The following is a 23,494-nucleotide window of genomic DNA, read 5'->3' as shown; positions in this document are numbered from 1 at the left end:
GATCAGCCGTCATTCATTTGTCCATTTCTTTTTCCACACTTTGAATTTGAATGTGAGGTTAGAACCATTGGAAAGCTTATTTCCGGGGCTTCGATTTGGACACAAGAACGACCTAGAACGGAGTCCCGATGAGAGAGTTATACCCGTTTGAAATTTTCACATCTGTGCTGGAAGCAGAGCCGCACGTGCGGGGAATAGCGCCGCACGTGCGGCCTGTGCGGGACAGCTGCTCTAAAAACGGGATTTTGGGGCCATTTCTTGCAATTTCTTTTCCTCTCTTCTTCTCCCCTCTTCCATGTCCGAAACCCTAGCCCCAAATCCTTGAATTCCTTTACTTTGCTCATGATCCACCATGGTTTTTGGCATCAAGGATGGAGAACAAGGGAGGATCAATGTTTTTACCCGATTAGAACTTGGATTTGTGAAGGCTTCTTCTCAAGCTCACTTCTTTGCTTGATTATTGAGGTAATGGTTTGAATACTCTTCAATACTTATATCCATAGATAGATTTGTGACATTTTAGTATCTAAATACAAAATTTCCATGTTTAGAGCTTGTAGTGTATAGTATGAGATTTGGGGTTTTATGGTTTGAAGATGTTGGGAGTTAAATTGGTGGGTTTAAATGATGAATTGTGAATCCTAGATGTAGAATCATTGGGAAAATTGGAATTAAAAGTGGTAATTTAAGAAGTGTGAATTTTTGTTAAAAATCCTCATTTTTCTTGAAACCCTAGGTTGATTAATGATGATACCCAATGATTTGGCCCAAATTGAAAGTAGCATAATGAAATTGAGGTATTGAATTATATGTGTTCAAGTTTAATTAGAATTTGGAAATGTTTGAAAATTATGTTTAAAATTTGCGAATGAACTTTGTTATGAATATTGGAATTCATGCTAGCATGTGAAGGGAAAATTGGGGAAATAATCTATTAATGGTATGAATGATATGAACTTGGTTTTGGAATGTTGAAATGGAATTTAAGAATTTCTCTTGAATTATGTTGAATTATATTTAATGATGTTGAGTTGAATCATGTTGCTTATGTTGAATTGTAGTGATTATGTGAGATGGTATTGACTATGTTGACTTTGATTTTTGTGACCTAAAATATAGAGTTTTCCAAAATGGGTTAATCCCAAATTATTTTGCTAAATACTTGTGGGCTTGCTCAGTTATTAAAATCAAGAGAATGATTTATTTTTGGAAAAATATGGAAGATGTCCATACAATTCCTTCCTATCTTGAAATCGAAGTGATTGATTAAAAATTCCATATTGTGTTTGTAAGAATGGTAATCTTCTATTTCTATATATAGATATATTGAGATGGAGGAAATTGTGGTATAATGGATGGATAATGGTAGGCTTGTGAAGAATAATAAAGGAAGGAAAGAGAACTAATGACTAAGTTATATATGTGTACAGGGCATACTTCAGGAGGGCCAAGCACTCCGTTGTAGCACTGTGAGTAGTAGTACTTCGATGTATCTCTAACCATTAATGATTATTGTTATCGACGTTATGATCTTCGTCATAAGAATTATGTTGACATGTATGTTATGTATGCTACGTAAATATTGTGAAATTATGGAAACACCAAAGGTGTATGCTATATGAGGAACATTGTGAAATTATGGAAACATCAAAAAGGATTTGTGAAATATGCATCTCGAATTTGTGAAGTATGGATCACCAACTTGTGAAATATGAAACGATGTGGCCGAGGGCCATTTGTGCAGTATGAATTTCCGAGTTGTGAATTGTGAAACTATGAAGCCAAGAGCCGAATTGTGAACCTATGAAACCCAAAAGCTAATTTATGCATATGTGAATTTATGAGGCCGAGGGCCGACTTGTGAATTTATGTGGCCAGGGGCCATTTGTGAACTATGAACCTATGTGGCCAGGGGCCATTTGTGAAATTATGAAGCTATGAGGCCAAGGGCCAAACTTGTGAACTTGTGAATTTATGAGGCCAAGGGCCGACTTGTGAATTTATGTGGCCAGGGGCCATTTGTGAACTATGAACCTATGTGGCCAGGGGCCATTTGTGAAATTATGAAGCTATGAGGCCAAGGGCCAAACTTGTGAACTTGTGAATCCAAAGGGCCGAAGGCCGATGTGATGAGTTGTGAATCTATGAAACCTAAAGGCTATCGTGAATGTGTGAACCCCTCAGGCCAAGGGCCGAACGGTGGAATTGTGAAACCGATAAAGTCATCTGTAATCTAATGAAAATGTGCTTACTTTGTCCTATTAACTTTACGTTAATTATGTCAACTCGTGGGAATGATGTAACGGTTACCATTAGGACTCTATTAATTACAAGGCAAGGCAACTATGTTAACATATAAGAACGATTAAACAACGGTGTATACTATTGATTAATAGAACACGTGAATTAAGTCATTTACCCAAAAGAATTTATGTTCATTCTTGAAGAATAGATTCTGAGTAAATATAAGAGTAGCCATGTGTATCCATATGAATTTGAAGTTATTTTGCTATATTGTTTATGAATTGGAAGTTATTCAGAATCTACGATATAAGTGCAAAGTTTAGCATTATTATGTGACTCTCATGAGAATGTGAATTAGTCTCTTATTGTTAAGCGTACGAAAATGACATAATACAACAAGAAACACTCTGGTTATAATATGTTCCGTTTGAATTAATGAATGATGTTCAAGTATGCTCAGGTATGTTTCAAGTATATGTTACAAGTTTGAATATGCTACAAGGTCAAACAAGTTTCAAGGGCTTTATGCCAATGTTTCAAGGGCCTCGTGCCACCACATTTCAAGGGCTTATAGCCATCAAGTTTATGTTGCAAGATTGGGCCTAAGGTCGTTATGTACTTAGCACAGAATCAGACTATTACATTGACATGTATTATGTTTCAAGTTAAGCATCATTTTATTTATGTATTACTATTCACTGAGCCCGGCTCACTCTCTATTATGTCTGTTTCTGTAGGTCAGCAACCAGGTGGTCAGTCCTAGCCAAGACGTCCGCTTTCTTTTGTCAACCTTCGTATGTCCAGGCACTGTATAAGCCATTTATTTTGTCAAGTTGTTAAGATGTTGACTTGCTTATGGGTGTCCCTCTAAGGTTGTTGCATATACTTTCATGTTCATTTTTTTTTTTTGTATACGCCCAATCATGGGGCTGGCATTGTAAATGTGTATGTATATGCTCCGGGTTATAGTTGGAACTTTATCTATCCACTATAATGCATGTGATGAATGAGATCCTGGCATGTAGAAGTAGCTCAATGGAGTTTATTTGTTTCATTATTTCCATTTTTTTCGTGCTTCCGATAAGGCCCCGTATGTTATGTTACCAGGTTACATGTCCGTTTCTGAATAGGTCATGCCCAAACTTTTAGGGGCGGGTTTGGGGCGTGACAAGTGGTATCAGAGCACGAGTTGCTATCTCACACATGAATCCATTGAGCTTTAGGATGTCTAGAAAAGACTTAGGCATCATGCATTAAACCCTTAGTGCATATGAAAGAAAGTGATGGCAACGTTAAATGTAATTTGTTAACGCTAACGATTATCACCCCTGTCCATTGTATATTCCTTGTGTGTATTGTGAATGATTGTGATGTAGAACATGGTAAGGCATGCAGATGGGGTTAAATCAACAGAATTGCGCAGCGGAAGCATGGTAAGGGTTCGAGCTGATCGGTAAGACAGTCCCTATGTCAATGATTAAATAAGATGTATGTTATCGACTGTTATTTGCGGATTGGAAGTTGCTTATCATCCGTTTAGATGAAGTGATTAAACCCTAAGTATGGAATAATCCTAAGACTAAAGAAAATGATATAGTCTTCCATGTCACAACAATGTTTAGATCTGTGATTTTGTGCAATTACTGCATATGAGTATTTGATAAGATGTGTTTGTGGGCTAACTGAACTTGTGTTGAATACGAATGGCTGTTTGAAGAAGTTATGTATATAATGACCCCTCTTAGAATTGTGTGTAATTTGTTATGGAAGTCTATAATTCGAAATTTGCATTCTGAAATATGAAATTCGACATTTGAAATCTCACACTACCATTTGTAATCTATTTTGTTATGTGTAAATTGTAATATGTAATCAATATTTCTCTACGTGATATGTATAAGGAAACAAAAGGCTAAGGTTTATGAAATTGTAGTGTTTTGACTTGGCTAATGGGAAGTACAAACATGTTGAGTTCTGGAAACATGAAATGATGAGAGACATTAGAATTATGGTAGCTGACAATTCATGAAATTATTATGATTAAAATATTTAATGATTGATAACGAGCATGGAATTGGTAATCAAGAGTTAGAATGTTGAAATTGCTACCTGGAATGTTAATAAATACAAGTATCATGATTTGTGATCACATAATGTTCGGTAGAATTTTATAGAAGTTTAATGATATAGGGAAATTGTGTTTCTTTTGTGGACTGCCAATTGACTGAAGGACATAATTTTGCTTTGATGTGTTTTTATTCTGAACCTAACGTATTGTTATCATAAACCCACCATTATTGATTAAGGATGAAATATTTATATGAGACTTAATTTAAGGCTTGTTCCTTTATTATGACACGGAAAAGAGTGTTTATTAAAAAAAAAAAAAACAAAAAAACCTTATGTGATCCGTGTTATTTAGAGATGTCATACCATCATCTGCATTCGGTACTTTTGTCAAATGATTTTAACAACAACTATGCTATACAATGTTTAAGGAAATCCATATTTTGGGCTACGAAATGTTTTATATGATAAGTATTTTCGGAAATAATAAAAATGCTATGAACTTCCGACATGTTTATGATATGATAAACTTTCTGAATAATTTTCCCAAAATGACTAGATACGCTACGGAACTCCGAATGTTCAAGGTATGACAAGTTTTCTGAAAGAGATATCTCGCTATGCATGAACGAGTTCTTCATTTGATAATTGATTGTGGCATGCTTGATGAAGGTTCTATGTTGAGCTTCAAGCTATTCTGTTTTATCTGTTATAAGTTGAATTGGAGATTGTTCTATCAAAGTTTAAATAAGTTTAATGCTATTGGGAATTATTCCATCATCTGATATCTTTGAAAGGTCTGATAAGTTCCTGTACTGTAATTTGGGAAGTATGACCATTAAGGTTTAATCTGTATTTGATTTTACTAATACTCTACTCTGAACATGTAATTCCTTGATATGAGATTTAAGTTGGTATTTGGAGTGTGTTAGGGATTTGATTTGAACTGATAAGTCTAATTTAGGTAATGAACAAAGAACCACGAAATCGTTGATTTAGAACTTAATTGCTACTGTGGGTCTAATCGTTGTACGAAGTATATACCTTTGACGCATGATTATGTCGTGAATGTTTCCTTAATCTTGAAGGAATTATGATAATGGGGGTTATTTGTGAACTTAAAAAGTTTGAATTATGTTTGATAGTTTATGAGTTGCATGCAAACGAATACTTGAAATGAATTCATTTCTGAATACCCTTAAGCTGTTCTATTATGTGGAAGATATGATTTGTGGAGTAATAAATGAAAATGTTATGAAGTATTATTATTAATTGGGTTATCAATTAGTTAGTGGAGTTGAATTACTTGTGATTTTGGGAGCAAACTCCATCGAAATTAATTGTATAGAATTGTGAATGGCTAAATGATTGAGAAATGTTATATGTCCAGGACGGAACTAGACTTGTGACAAGGTGAATCAAGTTTGGAGGACCAAACTTCTTAAGGTGGGGAGAATGTAATGACCCCCAAATGCGTATAGAAAGTCATCCTTATTTAATTAGGGTTTAATGTGTTTTAATTCAACTATATCTATCGGAATTAAAGAATTATCTGCTGAGTTATGGCGACCTTTATTGTATCGGCTTGAAATTTTTTTTTTACCCTCCGTTCGAGCATGGGCTCATTTTTGACATTCTTAATAGTGTATTTGGAATGTTCTTACCTTATTTTGGGTTATTGTTTGAGGTGGTGGTATGATGGTAAAGTAAGATTGGACCAACGAATTTAATTCGAATAGTTAATCTACGATCAGCCGTCATTCATTTGTCCTTTTCTTTTCCCACACTTTTAATTTGAATGTGAGGTTAGAACCATTGGAAAGCTTATTTCCGGGGCTTCGATTTGGACACAAGAACGACCTAGAACGGAGTCCCGATGAGAGAGTTATACCCGTTTGAAATTTTCACATCTGTGCTGGAAGCAGAGCCGCACGTGCGGGGAATAGCGCCGCACGTGCGGCCTGTGCCGCACGTGCGGCCTGTGCGGGACAGCAGCTCTAAAAACGGGATTTTGGGGCCATTTCTTGCAATTTCTTTTCCTCTCTTCTTCTCCCCTCTTCCATGTCCGAAACCCTAGCCCCAAATCCTTGAATTCCTTTACTTTGCTCATGATCCACCATGGTTTTTGGCATCAAGGATGGAGAACAAGGGAGGATCAATGTTTTTACCCGATTAGAACTTGGATTTGTGAAGGCTTCTTCTCAAGCTCACTTCTTTGCTTGATTATTGAGGTAATGGTTTGAATACTCTTCAATACTTATATCCATAGATAGATTTGTGACATTTTAGTATCTAAATACAAAATTTCCATGTTTAGAGCTTGTAGTGTATAGTATGAGATTTGGGGTTTTATGGTTTGAAGATGTTGGGAGTTAAATTGGTGGGTTTAAATGATGAATTGTGAATCCTAGATGTAGAATCATTGGGAAAATTGGAATTAAAAGTGGTAATTTAAGAAGTGTGAATTTTTGTTAAAAATCCTCATTTTTCTTGAAACCCTAGGTTGATTAATGATGATACCCAATGATTTGGCCCAAATTGAAAGTAGCATAATGAAATTGAGGTATTGAATTATATGTGTTCAAGTTTAATTAGAATTTGGAAATGTTTGAAAATTATGTTTAAAATTTGCGAATGAACTTTGTTATGAATATTGGAATTCATGCTAGCATGTGAAGGGAAAATTGGGGAAATAATCTATTAATGGTATGAATGATATGAACTTGGTTTTGGAATGTTGAAATGGAATTTAAGAATTTCTCTTGAATTATGTTGAATTATATTTAATGATGTTGAGTTGAATCATGTTGCTTATGTTGAATTGTAGTGATTATGTGAGATGGTATTGACTATGTTGACTTTGATTTTTGTGACCTAAAATATAGAGTTTTCCAAAATGGGTTAATCCCAAATTATTTTGCTAAATACTTGTGGGCTTGCTCAGTTATTAAAATCAAGAGAATGATTTATTTTTGGAAAAATATGGAAGATGTCCATACAATTCCTTCCTATCTTGAAATCGAAGTGATTGATTAAAAATTCCATATTGTGTTTGTAAGAATGGTAATCTTCTATTTCTATATATAGATATATTGAGATGGAGGAAATTGTGGTATAATGGATGGATAATGGTAGGCTTGTGAAGAATAATAAAGGAAGGAGAGAGAACTAATGACTAAGTTATATATGTGTACAGGGCATACTTCAGGAGGGCCAAGCACTCCGTTGTAGCACTGTGAGTAGTAGTACTTCGATGTATCTCTAACCATTAATGATTATTGTTATCGACGTTATGATCTTCGTCATAAGAATTATGTTGACATGTATGTTATGTATGCTACGTAAATATTGTGAAATTATGGAAACACCAAAGGTGTATGCTATATGAGGAACATTGTGAAATTATGGAAACATCAAAAAGGATTTGTGAAATATGCATCTCGAATTTGTGAAGTATGGATCACCAACTTGTGAAATATGAAACGATGTGGCCGAGGGCCATTTGTGCAGTATGAATTTCCGAGTTGTGAATTGTGAAACTATGAAGCCAAGAGCCGAATTGTGAACCTATGAAACCCAAAAGCTAATTTATGCATATGTGAATTTATGAGGCCGAGGGCCGACTTGTGAATTTATGTGGCCAGGGGCCATTTGTGAACTATGAACCTATGTGGCCAGGGGCCATTTGTGAAATTATGAAGCTATGAGGCCAAGGGCCAAACTTGTGAACTTGTGAATTTATGAGGCCAAGGGCCGACTTGTGAATTTATGTGGCCAGAGGCCATTTGTGAACTATGAACCTATGTGGCCAGGGGCCATTTGTGAAATTATGAAGCTATGAGGCCAAGGGCCAAACTTGTGAACTTGTGAATCCAAAGGGCCGAAGGCCGATGTGATGAGTTGTGAATCTATGAAACCTAAAGGCTATCGTGAATGTGTGAACCCCTCAGGCCAAGGGCCGAACGGTGGAATTGTGAAACCGATAAAGTCATCTGTAATCTAATGAAAATGTGCTTACTTTGTCCTATTAACTTTACGTTAATTATGTCAACTCGTGGGAATGATGTAACGGTTACCATTAGGACTCTATTAATTACAAGGCAAGGCAACTATGTTAACATATAAGAACGATTAAACAACGGTGTATACTATTGATTAATAGAACACGTGAATTAAGTCATTTACCCAAAAGAATTTATGTTCATTCTTGAAGAATAGATTCTGAGTAAATATAAGAGTAGCCATGTGTATCCATATGAATTTGAAGTTATTTTGCTATATTGTTTATGAATTGGAAGTTATTCAGAATCTACGATATAAGTGCAAAGTTTAGCATTATTATGTGACTCTCATGAGAATGTGAATTAGTCTCTTATTGTTAAGCGTACGAAAATGACATAATACAACAAGAAACACTCTGGTTATAATATGTTCCGTTTGAATTAATGAATGATGTTCAAGTATGCTCAGGTATGTTTCAAGTATATGTTACAAGTTTGAATATGCTACAAGGTCAAACAAGTTTCAAGGGCTTTATGCCAATGTTTCAAGGGCCTCGTGCCACCACATTTCAAGGGCTTATAGCCATCAAGTTTATGTTGCAAGATTGGGCCTAAGGTCGTTATGTACTTAGCACAGAATCAGACTATTACATTGACATGTATTATGTTTCAAGTTAAGCATCATTTTATTTATGTATTACTATTCACTGAGCCCGGCTCACTCTCTATTATGTCTGTTTCTGTAGGTCAGCAACCAGGTGGTCAGTCCTAGCCAAGACGTCCGCTTTCTTTTGTCAACCTTCGTATGTCCAGGCACTGTATAAGCCATTTATTTTGTCAAGTTGTTAAGATGTTGACTTGCTTATGGGTGTCCCTCTAAGGTTGTTGCATATACTTTCATGTTCATTTTTTTTTTGTATACGCCCAATCATGGGGCTGGCATTGTAAATGTGTATGTATATGCTCCGGGTTATAGTTGGAACTTTATCTATCCACTATAATGCATGTGATGAATGAGATCCTGGCATGTAGAAGTAGCTCAATGGAGTTTATTTGTTTCATTATTTCCATTTTTTTCGTGCTTCCGATAAGGCCCCGTATGTTATGTTACCAGGTTACATGTCCGTTTCTGAATAGGTCATGCCCAAACTTTTAGGGGCGGGTTTGGGGCGTGACATGGTAAGTAAACACCATAATTACATATCTACCATCATGCAAGAGGGTCTGAATAAATGTTCGAATCCAAATGCTCGGGAAATGGCAAGTAAACACCATAATTACATATCTACCATCATGCAAGAGTGTCCGAATAAGTGTCCGAGTTTTTAAACCCTAATGCATGAGAAATGGCATGTAAACACCATAATTACTTATCTGCCATCATGCAAGGGGGTCCGAATAAGTGTCCGAGTGTTTGAATCCAAATGCTCGAGAAATGCAAGTAAACACCATAATTACATATTGCCATCATGTAAGAGGGTCCGAGTAAGTGTCCGAGTGTTTAAACCCTAATGCATGAGAAATGGCAAGTAAACACCATAATTACATAGCTGCCATCATGCAAGAGGGTCTGAATAAGTGTTTGAATGTTCGAATCCTAATGCTCGAGAAATGGCAAGTAAACTCGATAATTACATATCTGCCTTCATGCAAGAGTGTTCGAATAAGTGTCCGAGTTTTTAAACCCTAATGTATGAGAAATTGCAAGTAAACACCATAATTACATATCTGCCATCGAGCAAGAGGGTCCGAGTAACTGTCCAAGTGTTTAAATCCTAATGCAAGAGAAATGACAAGTAAACACCATAATTACATATCTGCCATCATGCAAGAGGGTCTGAATAAGTGTCCGAATGTTCGAATCCTAATGCTCGAGAAATGGCAAGTAAACACCATAATTACATATCTGTCATCATGCAAGAGTGTCCGAATAAGTGTCCGAGTTTTTAAACCCTAACGCAAGAGAAATGGCAAGTAAACACCATAATTACATATCTGCCATCATGCAAGAGGGTCCGAATAAATGTCCGAGCGTTTAAACCCTAATGCGTGAGAAATGGCAATTAAACACCATAAAAATATTTCTACCATCATGGAGGAGGGTCTGAATAAGTGTCCGAGTGTTCGAACCCCAATGCTCGAGAAATGGCAAGTAAACACCATAATTACATATCTGCCATCAAGCAACCGGGTCCGAATAAGTGTCCGAGTGTTTAAACCCTAATGCAAGAGAGATGGCAAATAAACACCATAATTACATATCTGCCATCATGCAAGAGGGTCCGAATAAGTGTCCGAATGTTCGAATCGTAATGCGCGAGAAATGGCAACTATACAGCATAATTACATATCTGCAATCATGCAAGAGGGTCCGAATAAGTGTCCTAGTTTTTAAACGCTAATGCATTAGAAATGGCAAGCAAACACCATAATTACATATCTTCCATCATGCAAGATGGTCCGAACAAGTGTCTGAGGGTTTGAATCCTAAGGCTCAAGAAATGGCAAGGAAACACCATAATTAAATATCTGCCATCATGCAAGAGGGTCCGAATAAGTGTCTGAGTCTTTAAACCCTAATGCATGAGAAATGGAAAATAAACACCATAAATATATTTCTGCCATCAAGCAGGAGGGTCTGAATATGTGTCCGAGTGTTCGAATCCTATTGCTCGAAAATGCCAAGTAAGCACCATAATTACATATCTGTCGTCATGCAAGAGGGTCCGCATAAGTGTCCGAGTGTTTAAACGATAATGCATAAGAAATGGCAAGTAAACACCATAATTACATATCTGCCATCATGCAAGATGGTCCGAATAAGTGTCCGAGTGTTTGAATCCAAATGCTCGAGAGATGCAAGTAAACACCATAATTACATATCTGACATCATGCAAGAGGGTCCGAGTATGTGTCCGAGTGTTTAAACCCTAATGCATGAGAAATGGCTAGTAAATACCATAATTACATATCTGCCATCATGCAAGAGGGTCTGAATAAGTGTCCGAATGTTCGAATCCTAATGCTCGAGAAATGGCAAGTAAACACCATAATTAAATATCAAGCATCATGCAAGAGTGTCCGAGTAAGTGCTCGAGTTTTTAAAAACTAATGCAAGAGAAATGGCAAGTAAACACCATAATTACTTATCTGCAATCATGCAAGATGGTCCAAATAAGTGTCCGAGTGTTTGAACCCTAATGCATGAGAAATGGCAAATAAACACCATAACTATATATCTGCCATCATGCAGGAGGGTCTGAATAAGTGTCCGAGTGTTCGAATCCAAATGCTCGAGAAATGGCAAGTAAACACCATAATTTCATATCCGCCATCATGCAAGAGGGTCCGTATAAGTGTCCGGGTGTTAAAACCCTAATGCATGAGAAATGGCTATTAAACTATATAAATATATATCTGCCATCATGCAGGAGGGTCTGAATAAGTGTCCGAGTGTTCGAATCCTAATGCTCGAGAAATGGCAAGTATACACGATTATTACATATCTGCCATCATGCAAGAGGGTCCGAATTTGTGTCCGAGTGTTTAAAAACTAATGCATAAGAAATGGCAAGTAAACACCATAATTACATATCTGCCATCCTGCAATATGGTCCGAATAAGTGTCCGAGTGTTTAAACCCTAATGCATTAGAAATGGCAAGTAAACACCATAATTACTTATCTGCCGTCATGCAAGAGGGTCCGAATAAGTGTCCGAGTGTTAAAACCCTAATGCATGAGAAATGGCTATTAAACACTATAAATATATATCTGCCATCATGCAGGAGGGTCTGAATAAGTGTCCGAGTGTTCGAATCCTAATGCTCGAGAAATGGCAAGTATACATGATTATTACATATCTGCCATCATGCAAGAGGGTCCGAATTTGTGTCCGAGTGTTTAAACACTAATGCATAAGAAATGGCAAGTAAACACCATAATTACATATCTGCCATCCTGCAATATGGTCCGAATAAGTGTCCGAGTGTTTAAACCCTAATGCATTAGAAATGGCAAGTAAACACCATAATTACTTATCTGCCGTCATGCAAGAGGGTCCGAATAAGTGTCCGAGTGTTAAAACCCTAATGCATGAGAAATGGCTATTAAACACTATAAATATATATCTGCCATCATGCAGGAGGGTCTGAATAAGTGTCCGAGTGTTCGAATCCTAATGCTCGAGAAATGGCAAGTATACATGATTATTACATATCTGCCATCATGCAAGAGGGTCCGAATTTGTGTCCGAGTGTTTAAACACTAATGCATAAGAAATGGCAAGTAAACACCATAATTACATATCTGCCATCCTGCAAGATAGTCCGAATAAGTGTCCGAGTGTTTAAACCCTAATGCATTAGAAATGGCAAGTAAACACCATAATTACTTATCTGCCGTCATGCAAGAGGGTCCGAATAAGTGTCCGAGTGTTAAAACCCTAATGCATGAGAAATGGCTATTAAACACAATAAATATATATCTGCCATCATGCATGAGGGTCTGAATAAGTGTCCGAGTGTTCGAATCCTAATGCTCGAGAAATGGCAAGTATACACCATTATTACATATCTGCCAGCATGCAAGAGGGTCCGAATTTGTGTCCGGGTGTTTAAACGCTAATGCATAAGAAATGGCAAGTAAACACCATAATTACATATCTGCCATCCTGCAAGATAGTCCGAATAAGTGTCCGAGTGTTTGAATCCTAAGGCTCGAGAAATGGCAAGTAAACACCATAATTACATATCTGCCATCATGCAAGAGGGTCCGAATACGTGTCCGACTGTTTAAACCCTAATTAATGAGAAATGGCAAATAAACACCATAATTACATATCTGCCATCATGCAAGAGGCTCTGAATAAGCTTCCGAATGTGCTAATCCTAATGCTCGAGAAATGGCAAGTAAACACCATAATTACATATCTGCCATCATGCAAAAGTGTCCGAATAATTGTCCGAGTTTTTAAACCCTAATGCTCGAGAAATGGCAAGTAAACACCATAATTACTTATCTGCCACCATGCAAGAGGGTCCGAATAAGTGTCCAAGTGTTTAAACCCTAATGCACGAGAAATGACAAATAAACACCATAAAAATATATCTGCCATCATGCAGGAGGGTCTAAATAAGTGTCCGAGTGTTCGAATGCTAATGCTCGAGAAATGTGAAGTAAACACCACAATTACATATCTGTCATCATGCAAGAGGGTCCAAATAAGTGTCCGAGTGTTTAAACGTTAATGCATAAGAAATGGCTAGTAAACACCATAATTACATATCTACGATCATGCAAGATGGTCCGAATAAGTGTCCGAGTGTTTCAATCCAAATGCTCGAGAAATGCAAGTAAACACCATAATTACATATCTGCCATCATGCAAGAGGGTCCGAGTAAGTGTCCAAGTGTTTAAACCCTAATGCATGAGAAATGGCTAGTAAACACCATAATTACATATCTGCCATCATGCAAGAGGGTCTGAGTAAGTGTCCGAATGTTCGAATCCTAATGCTCGAGAAATGGCAAGTAAACACTGTAATTACATCTCTGCCATCATGCAGGAGTGTCTGAATAACTGTCCGAGTTTTCAAACCCTAATGCAAGAGAAATGGCAAGTAAACACCATAATTACTTATCTGCCATCATGCAAGAGGGTCCGATTAATTGTCCGACCGTTTAAACCCTAATGCATGAGAAATGGCAATTAAGCACCATAAAAATATATCTGCCGTCATGCAGGAGGGTCTGAATAAGTGTCCGAGAGTTCGAATCCTAGTGCTCGAGAAATGGCAAGTAAACACCATAATTACATATCTGCCATCATCCAAGAGGGTCCGAATTTGTGTCCGAGTGTTTAAACGCTAATGCATAAGAAATGGCAAGTAAACACCATAATTACATATCTGCCATCCTGCAAGATGGTCCGAATAAGTGTCCGAGTGTTTGAATCCTAAGGCTCGAGAAATGGCAAGCAAACACCATAATTACTTATCTGCCACCATGCAAGAGGGTCCGAATAAGTGTCCGAGTGTTTAAACCCTAATGCACGAGAAATGGCAAATAAACACCATAAATGTATATCTGCCATCATGCAGGAGGGTCTGAATAAGTGTCCGAGTGGTCGAATCCTAATGCTCGAGAAATGCGAAGTAAACACCAAAATTACATATCTGCTATCATGGAAGAGGGTCCAAATAAGTGTCCGAGTGTTTAAACGTTAATGCATAAGAAATGGCTAGTAAACACGATAATTACATATTTGCCATCATGCAAGATGGTCCGAATAAGTGTCCGAGTGTTTCAATCCAAATGCTCGAGAAATGCAAGTAAACACCATAATTAAATATCTGCCATCATGCAAGAGGGTCCGAGTATGTGTCCGAGTGTTTAAACCCTAATGCATGAGAAATGGCTAGTAAACACCATAATTACATATCTGCCATCATGCAAGAGGGTCAGAGTAAGTATCCGAATGTTCGAATCCTAATGCTTGAGAAATGGCAAGTAAACACCGTAATTACATATCTGCCATCATGCAAGAGCGTCCGAATAAGTGTCCGAGTTTTTAAACCCTAATGCAAGAGAAATGGCAAGTAAACACCATAATTACTTATCTGCCATCATGCAAGAGGGTCCGATTAGTTGTCCGACCGTTTAAACCCTAATGCATGAGAAATGGCAATTGAGCACCATAAAAATATATCTGCCATCATGCAGGAGGGTCTGAATAAGTGTCCGAGAGTTCGAATCCTAGTGCTCGAGAAATGGCAAGTAAACACCATAATTACATATCTGCCATCATGCAAGAGGGTCCGAAAAATGTCCGAGTGTTTAAACCCTAATGCAAGGGAGATGGCAAATAAAAACCATAATTACATATCTGCCATCATGCAAGAGGGTCCGAATACGTTTCCGAAAGTTCGAATGCCAATGCTCGAGAAATGGCAAGTAAACACCATAATTACATATATGCCATCACGCAAGAGGGTCCGAATAAGTGTCCGAGTGTTTAAACCCTAATGCATTAGAAATGGCAAGTAAACACCATAATTACTTATCTGCCATCATGCAAGAGGGTCCGAATAAGTGTCGGAGTGTTTAAACCCTAATGCATGAGAAATGGCAACCAAACACCGTAAATATATATCTGCCATCATGCAGGAGGGTCTAAATAGGTGTCCGAGTGTTCGAATCCTAATGCTCGAGAAATGGTAAGTAAACACCATAATTACATATCTGCCATCATGCAAGAGGGTCCGAATGTTCGAATACTAATGCTCGAGAAATGGCAAGTAAACACCATAATTACATATCTGCCATCACGCAAGAGTGTCCGAATAAGTGTCCGAGTTTTTGAACCCTAATGCATTAGAAATGGCAAGTAAACACCATAATTACTTATCTGCCATCATGCAAGAGGGTCCGAATAAGTGTCCGAGTGCCTAAACCCTAATGCTTGAGAAATGGGAAATAAACACCATAAATATATATCTGCCATCATGCAGGAGGGTCTAAGTAAGTGTCCGAGTGTTCGAATCCTAATGCTCGAGAAATGCCAAGTAAGCACCATAATTACATATATGCCATCATGCAAGAGGGTCCGAATAAGTGTCCGAGGGTTTAAACGCTAATGCATAAGAAATGGCAAGTAAACACCATAATTACATATCTGCCATCATGCAAAATGGTCCGAATAAGTGTCTGAGTGTTTGAATCCTGGGGTTCGAAAAATGGCAAGTAAACACCATAATTACATATCTGCCATCATGCAAGGGGGTCCGAATAAGTGTCTGAGTGTTTAAACCCTAATGCATGAGAAATGGCAAGTAACACCATAATTACATATCTGCCATCATGCAAAAGGGTCGGAATAAGTGTCCGAATGTTCGAATCCTAATGCTCGAGAAATGGCAAGTAAACACCGTAATTACATATCTACCATCATGCAAGAGTGTCTGAATAAGTGTCCGAGTTTTTAAACCCTAATACAGGATAAATGGCAAGTAAACACCATAATTACTTATCTACCATCATGCAAGAGGGTCCGAATAAGTGTCCGAGTGTTTAAACCCTAATGCATGAGAAATGGCAAATAAACACCATAAATATATATCCGCCATCATGCAGGAGGGCCTGAATAAGTATTCGAGTGTTCGAATCCTAATGCCGGAGAAATGGCAAGAAAACACCATAATTACACATCTGCCATCATGCAAGACGGTCCGAATAAGTGCCTGAGTGTTTAAACTCTAATGCAAGAGAGATTGCAAATAAACCCATAATTACATATCTGGCATCATGCAAGAGGGTGTCCGAATAAGTCTCTGAATGTTCGAATCCTAATGCCCGAGAAATGGCAAATAAACACAATAATTACATATCTACCATCATGCAAGAGTATCCGAACAAGTGTCCGGGTTTTTAAACCCTAATGCATGAGAAATGGTAAATATTTACCACAATTACAAATCTGCCATCATGCAAGAGGGTCCGCATAACTGTTCGAGTGTTTAAATGATAATGCATAAGAAATGGCAAGTAAACACCATAATTACTTATCTGCCATAATGCAAGAGGGTCCGAATAAGTGTCCGAGGGTTTAAACCCTAATGCATGAGAAATGGCAAATAAACACCATAAATATATATCTGCCATCATGCAGGATGGTCTGAATTTGTGTTCGAGTGTTCGAATCCTATTGCCCGAAAATGCCAAGTAAGCACCATAATTACATATCTGCCATCATGCAAGAGGGTCCGCATAAGTGTCCGAGTGTTTAAACGATAATGCATAAGAAATGGCAAGTAAACACTATAATTACATATCTGCCATCATGCAAGATGGTCCGAATAAATGTCCGAGTGTTTGAATCCAAATGCCCGAGAGATGCAAGTAAACACCATAATTACATATCTGCCATCATGGAAGAGGGTCCGAGTAAGTGTCTGAGTGTTTAGACACTAATGCATGAGAAATGGCTAGTAAATACCATAATTACATATCTGCCATCATGCAAGAGGGTCTGAATAAGTGTCCGAATGTTCGAATCCTAATGCTCGAGAAATGGAAAGTAAACACCATAATTACATATCAGGCATCATGCAAGAGTGTCCGAGTAAGTGCTCGAGTTTTTAAACCCTAATGCAAGAGAAATGGCAGGTAAACACCATAATTACTTATCTGCAATCATGCAAGAGGGTCCGAATAAGTGTCCGAGTATTTGAACCCTAATGCATGAGAAATGGCTATTAAACACTATAAATATATATCTGCCATCATGCAGGAGGGTCTGAATAAGTGTCCGAGTGGTCGAATCATAATGCTCGAGAAATGGCAAGTAAACACCATAATTACATATCTGCCATCATGCAAGAGGGTCCGTATAAGTGTCCGAGTGTTAAAACCCTAATGCATGAGAAATGGCTATTAAACACTATAAATATATATCTGCCATCATGCAGGAGGGTCTGAATAAGTGTCCGAGTGTTCGAATCCTAATGCTCGAGAAATGGCAAGTATACACGATTATTACATATCTGCCATCATGCAAGAGGGTCCGAATTTCTGTCCGAGTGTTTAAACACTAATGCATAAGAAATGGCAAGTAAACACCATAATTACATATCTGCCATCCTACAAGATGGTCGAATAAGTGTCCGAGTGTTTAAACCCTAATGCATTAGAAATGGCAAGTAAACCCCATAATTACTTATCTGCCGTCATGCAAGAGGGTCCGAATAAGTGTCCGAGTGTTAAAACCCTAATGCATGAGAAATGGCTATTAACCACTATAAATATATATCGACCATCATGCAGGAGGGTCTGAATAAGTGTCCGAGTGTTCGAATCCCAATGCTCGAGGAATGGAAAGTATACACCATTATTACATATCTGTCATCATGCAAGAGGGTCCGAATTTGTGTCCGGGTGTTTAAACGCTAATGCATAAGAAATGGCAAGTAAACACCATAATTACATATCTGCCATCCTGCAAGATGGTCCGAATAAGTTTCCGAGTGTTTGAATCCTAAGGCTCGAGAAACGGCAAGTAAACACCATAATTACATATCTGCCATCATGCAAGAGGGTTCGAATAAGTGTCCGACTGTTTAAACCCTAATTAATGAGAAATAGCAAATAAACACCATAATTACATATCTGCCATCATGCAAGAGGCTCTGAATAAGCTTCTGAATGTGCTAATCCTAATGCTCGAGAAATGGCAAGTAAACATCATAATTACATATCTGCCATCATGCAAATGTGTGCGAATAATTGTCCTAGTTTTTAAACCCTAATGCTCGAGAAATGGCAAGTAAACACCATAATTACTTATCTGCCACCACACAAGAGGGTCCGAATAAGTGTCCGAGTGTTTAAACCCTAATGCACGAGAAATGGCAAATAAACACCATAAATATATATCTGCCATCATGCAGGAGGGTCTAAATAAGTGTCCGAGTGTTCGAATCCTAATGCTCGAGAAATGCAAAGTAAACACCACATTTACATATCTGCCAACAAGCAAGAGGGTCCAAATAAGTGTCCGAGTGTTTAAACGTTAATGCATAAGAAATGGCTAGTAAACACCATCATTACATATCTACCATCATGCAAGATGGTCCGAATAAGTGTCCGAGTGTTTCAATCCAAATGCTCGAGAAATGCAAGTAAACACCATAATTACATATCTACCATCCTGCAAGAGGGTCCGAGTAAGTGTCCGAGTGTTTAAACCCTAATGCATGAGAAATGGCTAGTAAACACCCTAATTACATATCTTCCATCATGCATGGGGGTTTGAGTAAGTGTCCGAATGTTCGAATCCTAATGCTCGAGAAATGGCAAGTAAACACCGTAATCACATATCTGCCATCATGCAGGAGTGTCTGAATAAGTGTCCGAGTTTTCAAACCCTAATGCAAGAGAAATGGCAAGTGAACACCACAATTACTTATCTGCCATCAAGCAAGAGGGTCCGAATAAGTGTCCGAGTGTTTAAACCCTAATGCATGAGAAATGGCAAATAAACACCGTAAATATATATCTACCATCATGCAGGAGGGTCTGAAAAAGTGTCCGGGTGTTCAAATCCAAATGCCCGAGAAATGGCAAGTAAACACCATAATTACATATCTGCCATCATGCAAGAGGGTCCGAATAAGTGTCCGAGTGTTTAAATTCTAATGCGAGAGAGATGGCAAATAAAGACCATAATTACATGTCTCCCATCATGCATGAGGGTGTCCGAATAAGTGTCCGAATGTTCGAATCCTAATGCTCGAGAAATGGCATGTGAACACCATAATTACATATCAGCCATCATGCAAGAGGGTCCGAGTAAGTGTCCGAGTTTTTGAACCCTAATGAATTAGAAATGGCAAGTAAACACCATAATTACTTATCTGCCATCATGGAAGAGGGTCCGAATAAGTGTCCGAGTGTTTAAACCGTAATGCACGAGAAATGGCAAATAAACACCATAAATATATATCTGCCATCATACAAGATGGTCTGAATAAATGTCCGAGTGTTCGAGTCCTAATGCTCGAGAAATGCCAAGTAAACACCGTAATTACATATCTGCCATCATGCAAGAGGGTCTGAATAAGTTTCCGAATGTTCGAATCCTGATGCTCGAGAAATGGCAAATATTTACCATAATTACATATCTGCCATCATGCAAGAGGGTCCGAATTAGTGTCCGAGTGTTTAAACGCTAATGCATAAGAAATGGCAAGTAACACCATAATTACTTATCTGCCATCATATAAGAGGGTCCGAATAAGTGTCCGAGTGTTTAAACGCTAATGCATGAGAAATGGAAAATAAACACCATAAATATATATCTGCCATAATGCCGGAGGGTCTGAATAAGTGTCAGAGTCGTCGAATCCTAATGCTCGAGAAATGCGAGGTAAACACCATAATTACATATCTGCCATCACGCAAGAGGGTCCGAATAAGTGTCCGAGTGTTTAAGCGCTAATGCAAAAGAAATGGCAACTAAACACCATAATTACATATCTGCCATCATGGAAGATGGTCTGAATAAGTGTCCGAGTGTTTGAATCCAAATGCTCGAGAAATGCAAGTAAACACCGTAATTACATATCAGCGATCATGCAAGAGGGTCCGAGTAAGTGTCCGAGTGTTCAAACCAAAATGCATGAGAAATGGCAGGTAAATACCATAATTACATATCTGCCAGAATGCAAGAGGGTCTGAATAAGTGTCCGAAGGTTCGAATCGTAATGCTCGAGAAAAGGTAAGTAAACCCCGTAATTGCATATCTGGCATCATGCAAGAGTGTCCGACTAAGTGTCGGAGTTTTTAAACCCTAATGCATGAGAAATGGCAAGTAAACACCATAATTACTCATCTGCAATCATGCAAGAGGGTCCGAATAAGTGTTCGAGTGTTTAAACCCTAATGCATTAGAAATGGCAAGTAAACACCATAATTACTTATCTGCCATCATGCAAGAGGGTCCGAATAAGTGTCTGAGTGTTAAAACCCTAATGCATGAGAAATGGCTATTAAACACTATAAATATATATCTGCCATCATGCAGGAGGGTCTGAATAAGTGTCCGAGTGTTCGAATCCTAATGCTCGAGAAATGGCAAGTATACACCATTATTACATATCTGCCATCATGTAAGAGGGTCCGAATTTGTGTCCGAGTGTTTAAACGCTAATGCCTAAGAAATGGCAAGTAAACCCCATAATTACATATCTGCCATCCTGCAAGATGGTCCGAATAAGTGCCCGAGTGTTTGAATCCTAAGGCTCGAGAAATGGCAAGTAAACACCATAATTACATATCTGCCATCATGCAAGAGGGTCCGAATAAGTGTCCGAGTGTTTAAACCCTAATTCATGAGAAATGGCAAATAAACACCATAATTACATATCTGCCATCATGCAAGAGGCTCTGAATAAGCTTCCGAATGTGCGAATCCTAATGCTCGAGAAATGGCAAGTAAACACCATAATTACTTATCCGCCACCATGCAAGAGGGTCCGAATAAGTGTCTGAGTGTTTAAACCCTAATGCACGAGAAATGGCAAATAAACACCATAAATATATATCTGCCATCATGCAGGAGGGTCTGAATAAGTGTCCGAGTGTTCGAATCCTAATGCTCGAGAAATGCGAAGTAAACACCGTAATTACATATCTACCATCATGCAAGAGTGTCTGAATAAGTGTCCGAGTTTTTAAACCCTAATACAGGAGAAATGGCAAGTAAACACCATAATAACATATCTGCCATCAGGCAAGAGGGTCCGAATAAGTGTCCGAGTGTTTAAACCCTAATGCATGGGAAATGGCAAGTAAACACCGTAATTGCATCTCTGCCATCATGCAAAAGGGTCTCAATAAGTGTCCAAATGTTCGAATCCTAATGCTCGAGAAATGGCAAGTAAACACCATAATTATATATCTGCCATCATGCAAGAGTGCCCGAATAAGTGTCCGAGTTTTTAAACCCTAATCCATGATAAATGGCAAGTAAACAACATAATTACTTATTTGCCATCATACAAGAGGGTCCGAATAAGTGTCCAAGTGGTTAAACCCTAATGCACAAGAAATGGCAAGTAAACGCCATAATTACATATCTGCCATTATGCAAGATGGTCCGAATAAGTGTCCGAGTGTTTCAATCCTAATGCTCGATAAATGGTAAGTAAACACCATAATTACATATCTGCCACAATGCAAAAGGGTCCGAATAAGTGTCTGAGTGTTTAAACCCTAATGCATGAGAAGTGGCAAGTAAACACCATAATTACATATCTGCCATCATGTAAGAGGGTCTGAATAAGTGTCCAAATGTTCGAATCCGAATGCTCGAGAAATGGCAAGTGAGAACCATAATTACATTTCCGCAATCATGCAAGAGTGTCTGAATAAGTGTCCGAGTTTTTAAACCCTAATGCATGAGAAATGGCAAGTAAACACCATAATTACTTATCTGCCATCACGCAAGAGGGTCCGAATAAGTGTACTAGTGTTTAAACCCTAGTGCATGAGAAATGGCAAATAAACCCCATAAATATATATCTGCCATCATGCAGGAGGGTCTAAATAATTGTCCGAGTGTTCGAACCCTAATGCTCGAGAAATGTGAACTAGACACCACAATTACAGATCTGCCATCATGCAAGAGGGTCCGAATAATTGTCCGAGTGTTTAAACCCTAATGCATGAGAAATGGCAAATATTTACCATAATTACATATTTGCCATCATGCAAGAGGGCTCGAATAAGTGTCCGAGTGTGTAAACGCTAGTGCATAAGAAATGGCAAGTAAACACCATAATTACATATCTGCCATCATGCAAGAGGGTCCGAATAAGTGTCTGGGTGTTTAAACCCTAATGCACTAGAAATGGCAAGTAAACTGGATAATTACATATCTGCCATCAAGGAAGAGGGTCCGAATAAGTGTCCGAATGGTCGAATCCTAATGCTCGAGAATTGAAAGTAAGAACTATAATTACATATCAGCCATCATGCAAGAGGGTTCGAATAAGTGTCCGAGTGTTTAAACCCTAATGCATGAGAAATGGCAAATAAACACCATAAATATATATCTGCCATCATGCAAAGGGGTCCGAATAAGTGTCCGAGTGTTTGAACCCTAATGCATGAGAAATGGAAAACAAACCCCATAATTACATATCTGCCATCATGCAAGAGGGTCCGAATAAGTGTACCAGTAAAACCCTAATGCATAAGAAATGGCAAGTAAAAACCGTAATTACATATCTGCCATCATGCAAGAGGGTCCGAATAAGTGTCCGAGTGTTCGGATCCTAATGTTCGAGAAATGCAAGTAAACACCACAATTACATATCTGGCATCATGCAAGAGGGTCCAAATAAGTGTCCGAGTGTTTAAACCCTAATGCACGAGAAATGGAAATTAAACACCATAATTACATATTTGCCATCATGCAAGAAGGTCCGAATAAGTGTCCGAGTGCTTAAACCCTAATGCAAGAGAGATGGCAAATAAACACCATAATTACATATCTGCCATCATGCAAAAGGGTTCGAATAAGTGTCCAAGTGTTTGAACCCTAATGCATGAGAAATGAAAAATAAACACCATAATTACATATCTGTCGTCATGCAAGAGGGTCCGAATAAGTGTCTGAGTGTT

At 38.1% G+C, this 23,494-nt stretch overlaps 2 long non-coding RNA genes across 2 annotated transcripts; both read left to right on the top strand.

Annotated features, from left to right (window-relative positions):
- The first annotated feature begins 285 nt into the window (after positions 1-285).
- LOC145818222 (uncharacterized) lies at positions 286-3,441 on the top strand. Its single transcript, XR_014359647.1, has 3 exons — positions 286-465; positions 1,431-1,469; positions 2,982-3,441. It is a non-coding gene; the product is annotated as an uncharacterized LOC145818222 (long non-coding RNA).
- Positions 3,442-6,363: 2,922 nt separating this feature from the next.
- LOC145818232 (uncharacterized) lies at positions 6,364-9,460 on the top strand. Its single transcript, XR_014359670.1, has 3 exons — positions 6,364-6,542; positions 7,508-7,546; positions 9,059-9,460. It is a non-coding gene; the product is annotated as an uncharacterized LOC145818232 (long non-coding RNA).
- The last annotated feature ends 14,034 nt before the right edge of the window (positions 9,461-23,494 follow it).

This window comes from Camellia sinensis, unplaced genomic scaffold (assembly GCF_055761805.1).
Source record: "Camellia sinensis isolate YWXY unplaced genomic scaffold, ASM5576180v1 Unanchor6, whole genome shotgun sequence".
NCBI classification, from domain to species: Eukaryota; Viridiplantae; Streptophyta; class Magnoliopsida; order Ericales; family Theaceae; genus Camellia; species Camellia sinensis.
Note: the sequence above shows the minus strand (reverse complement) of the source record. Positions and strands in the feature narration are given on the sequence as shown.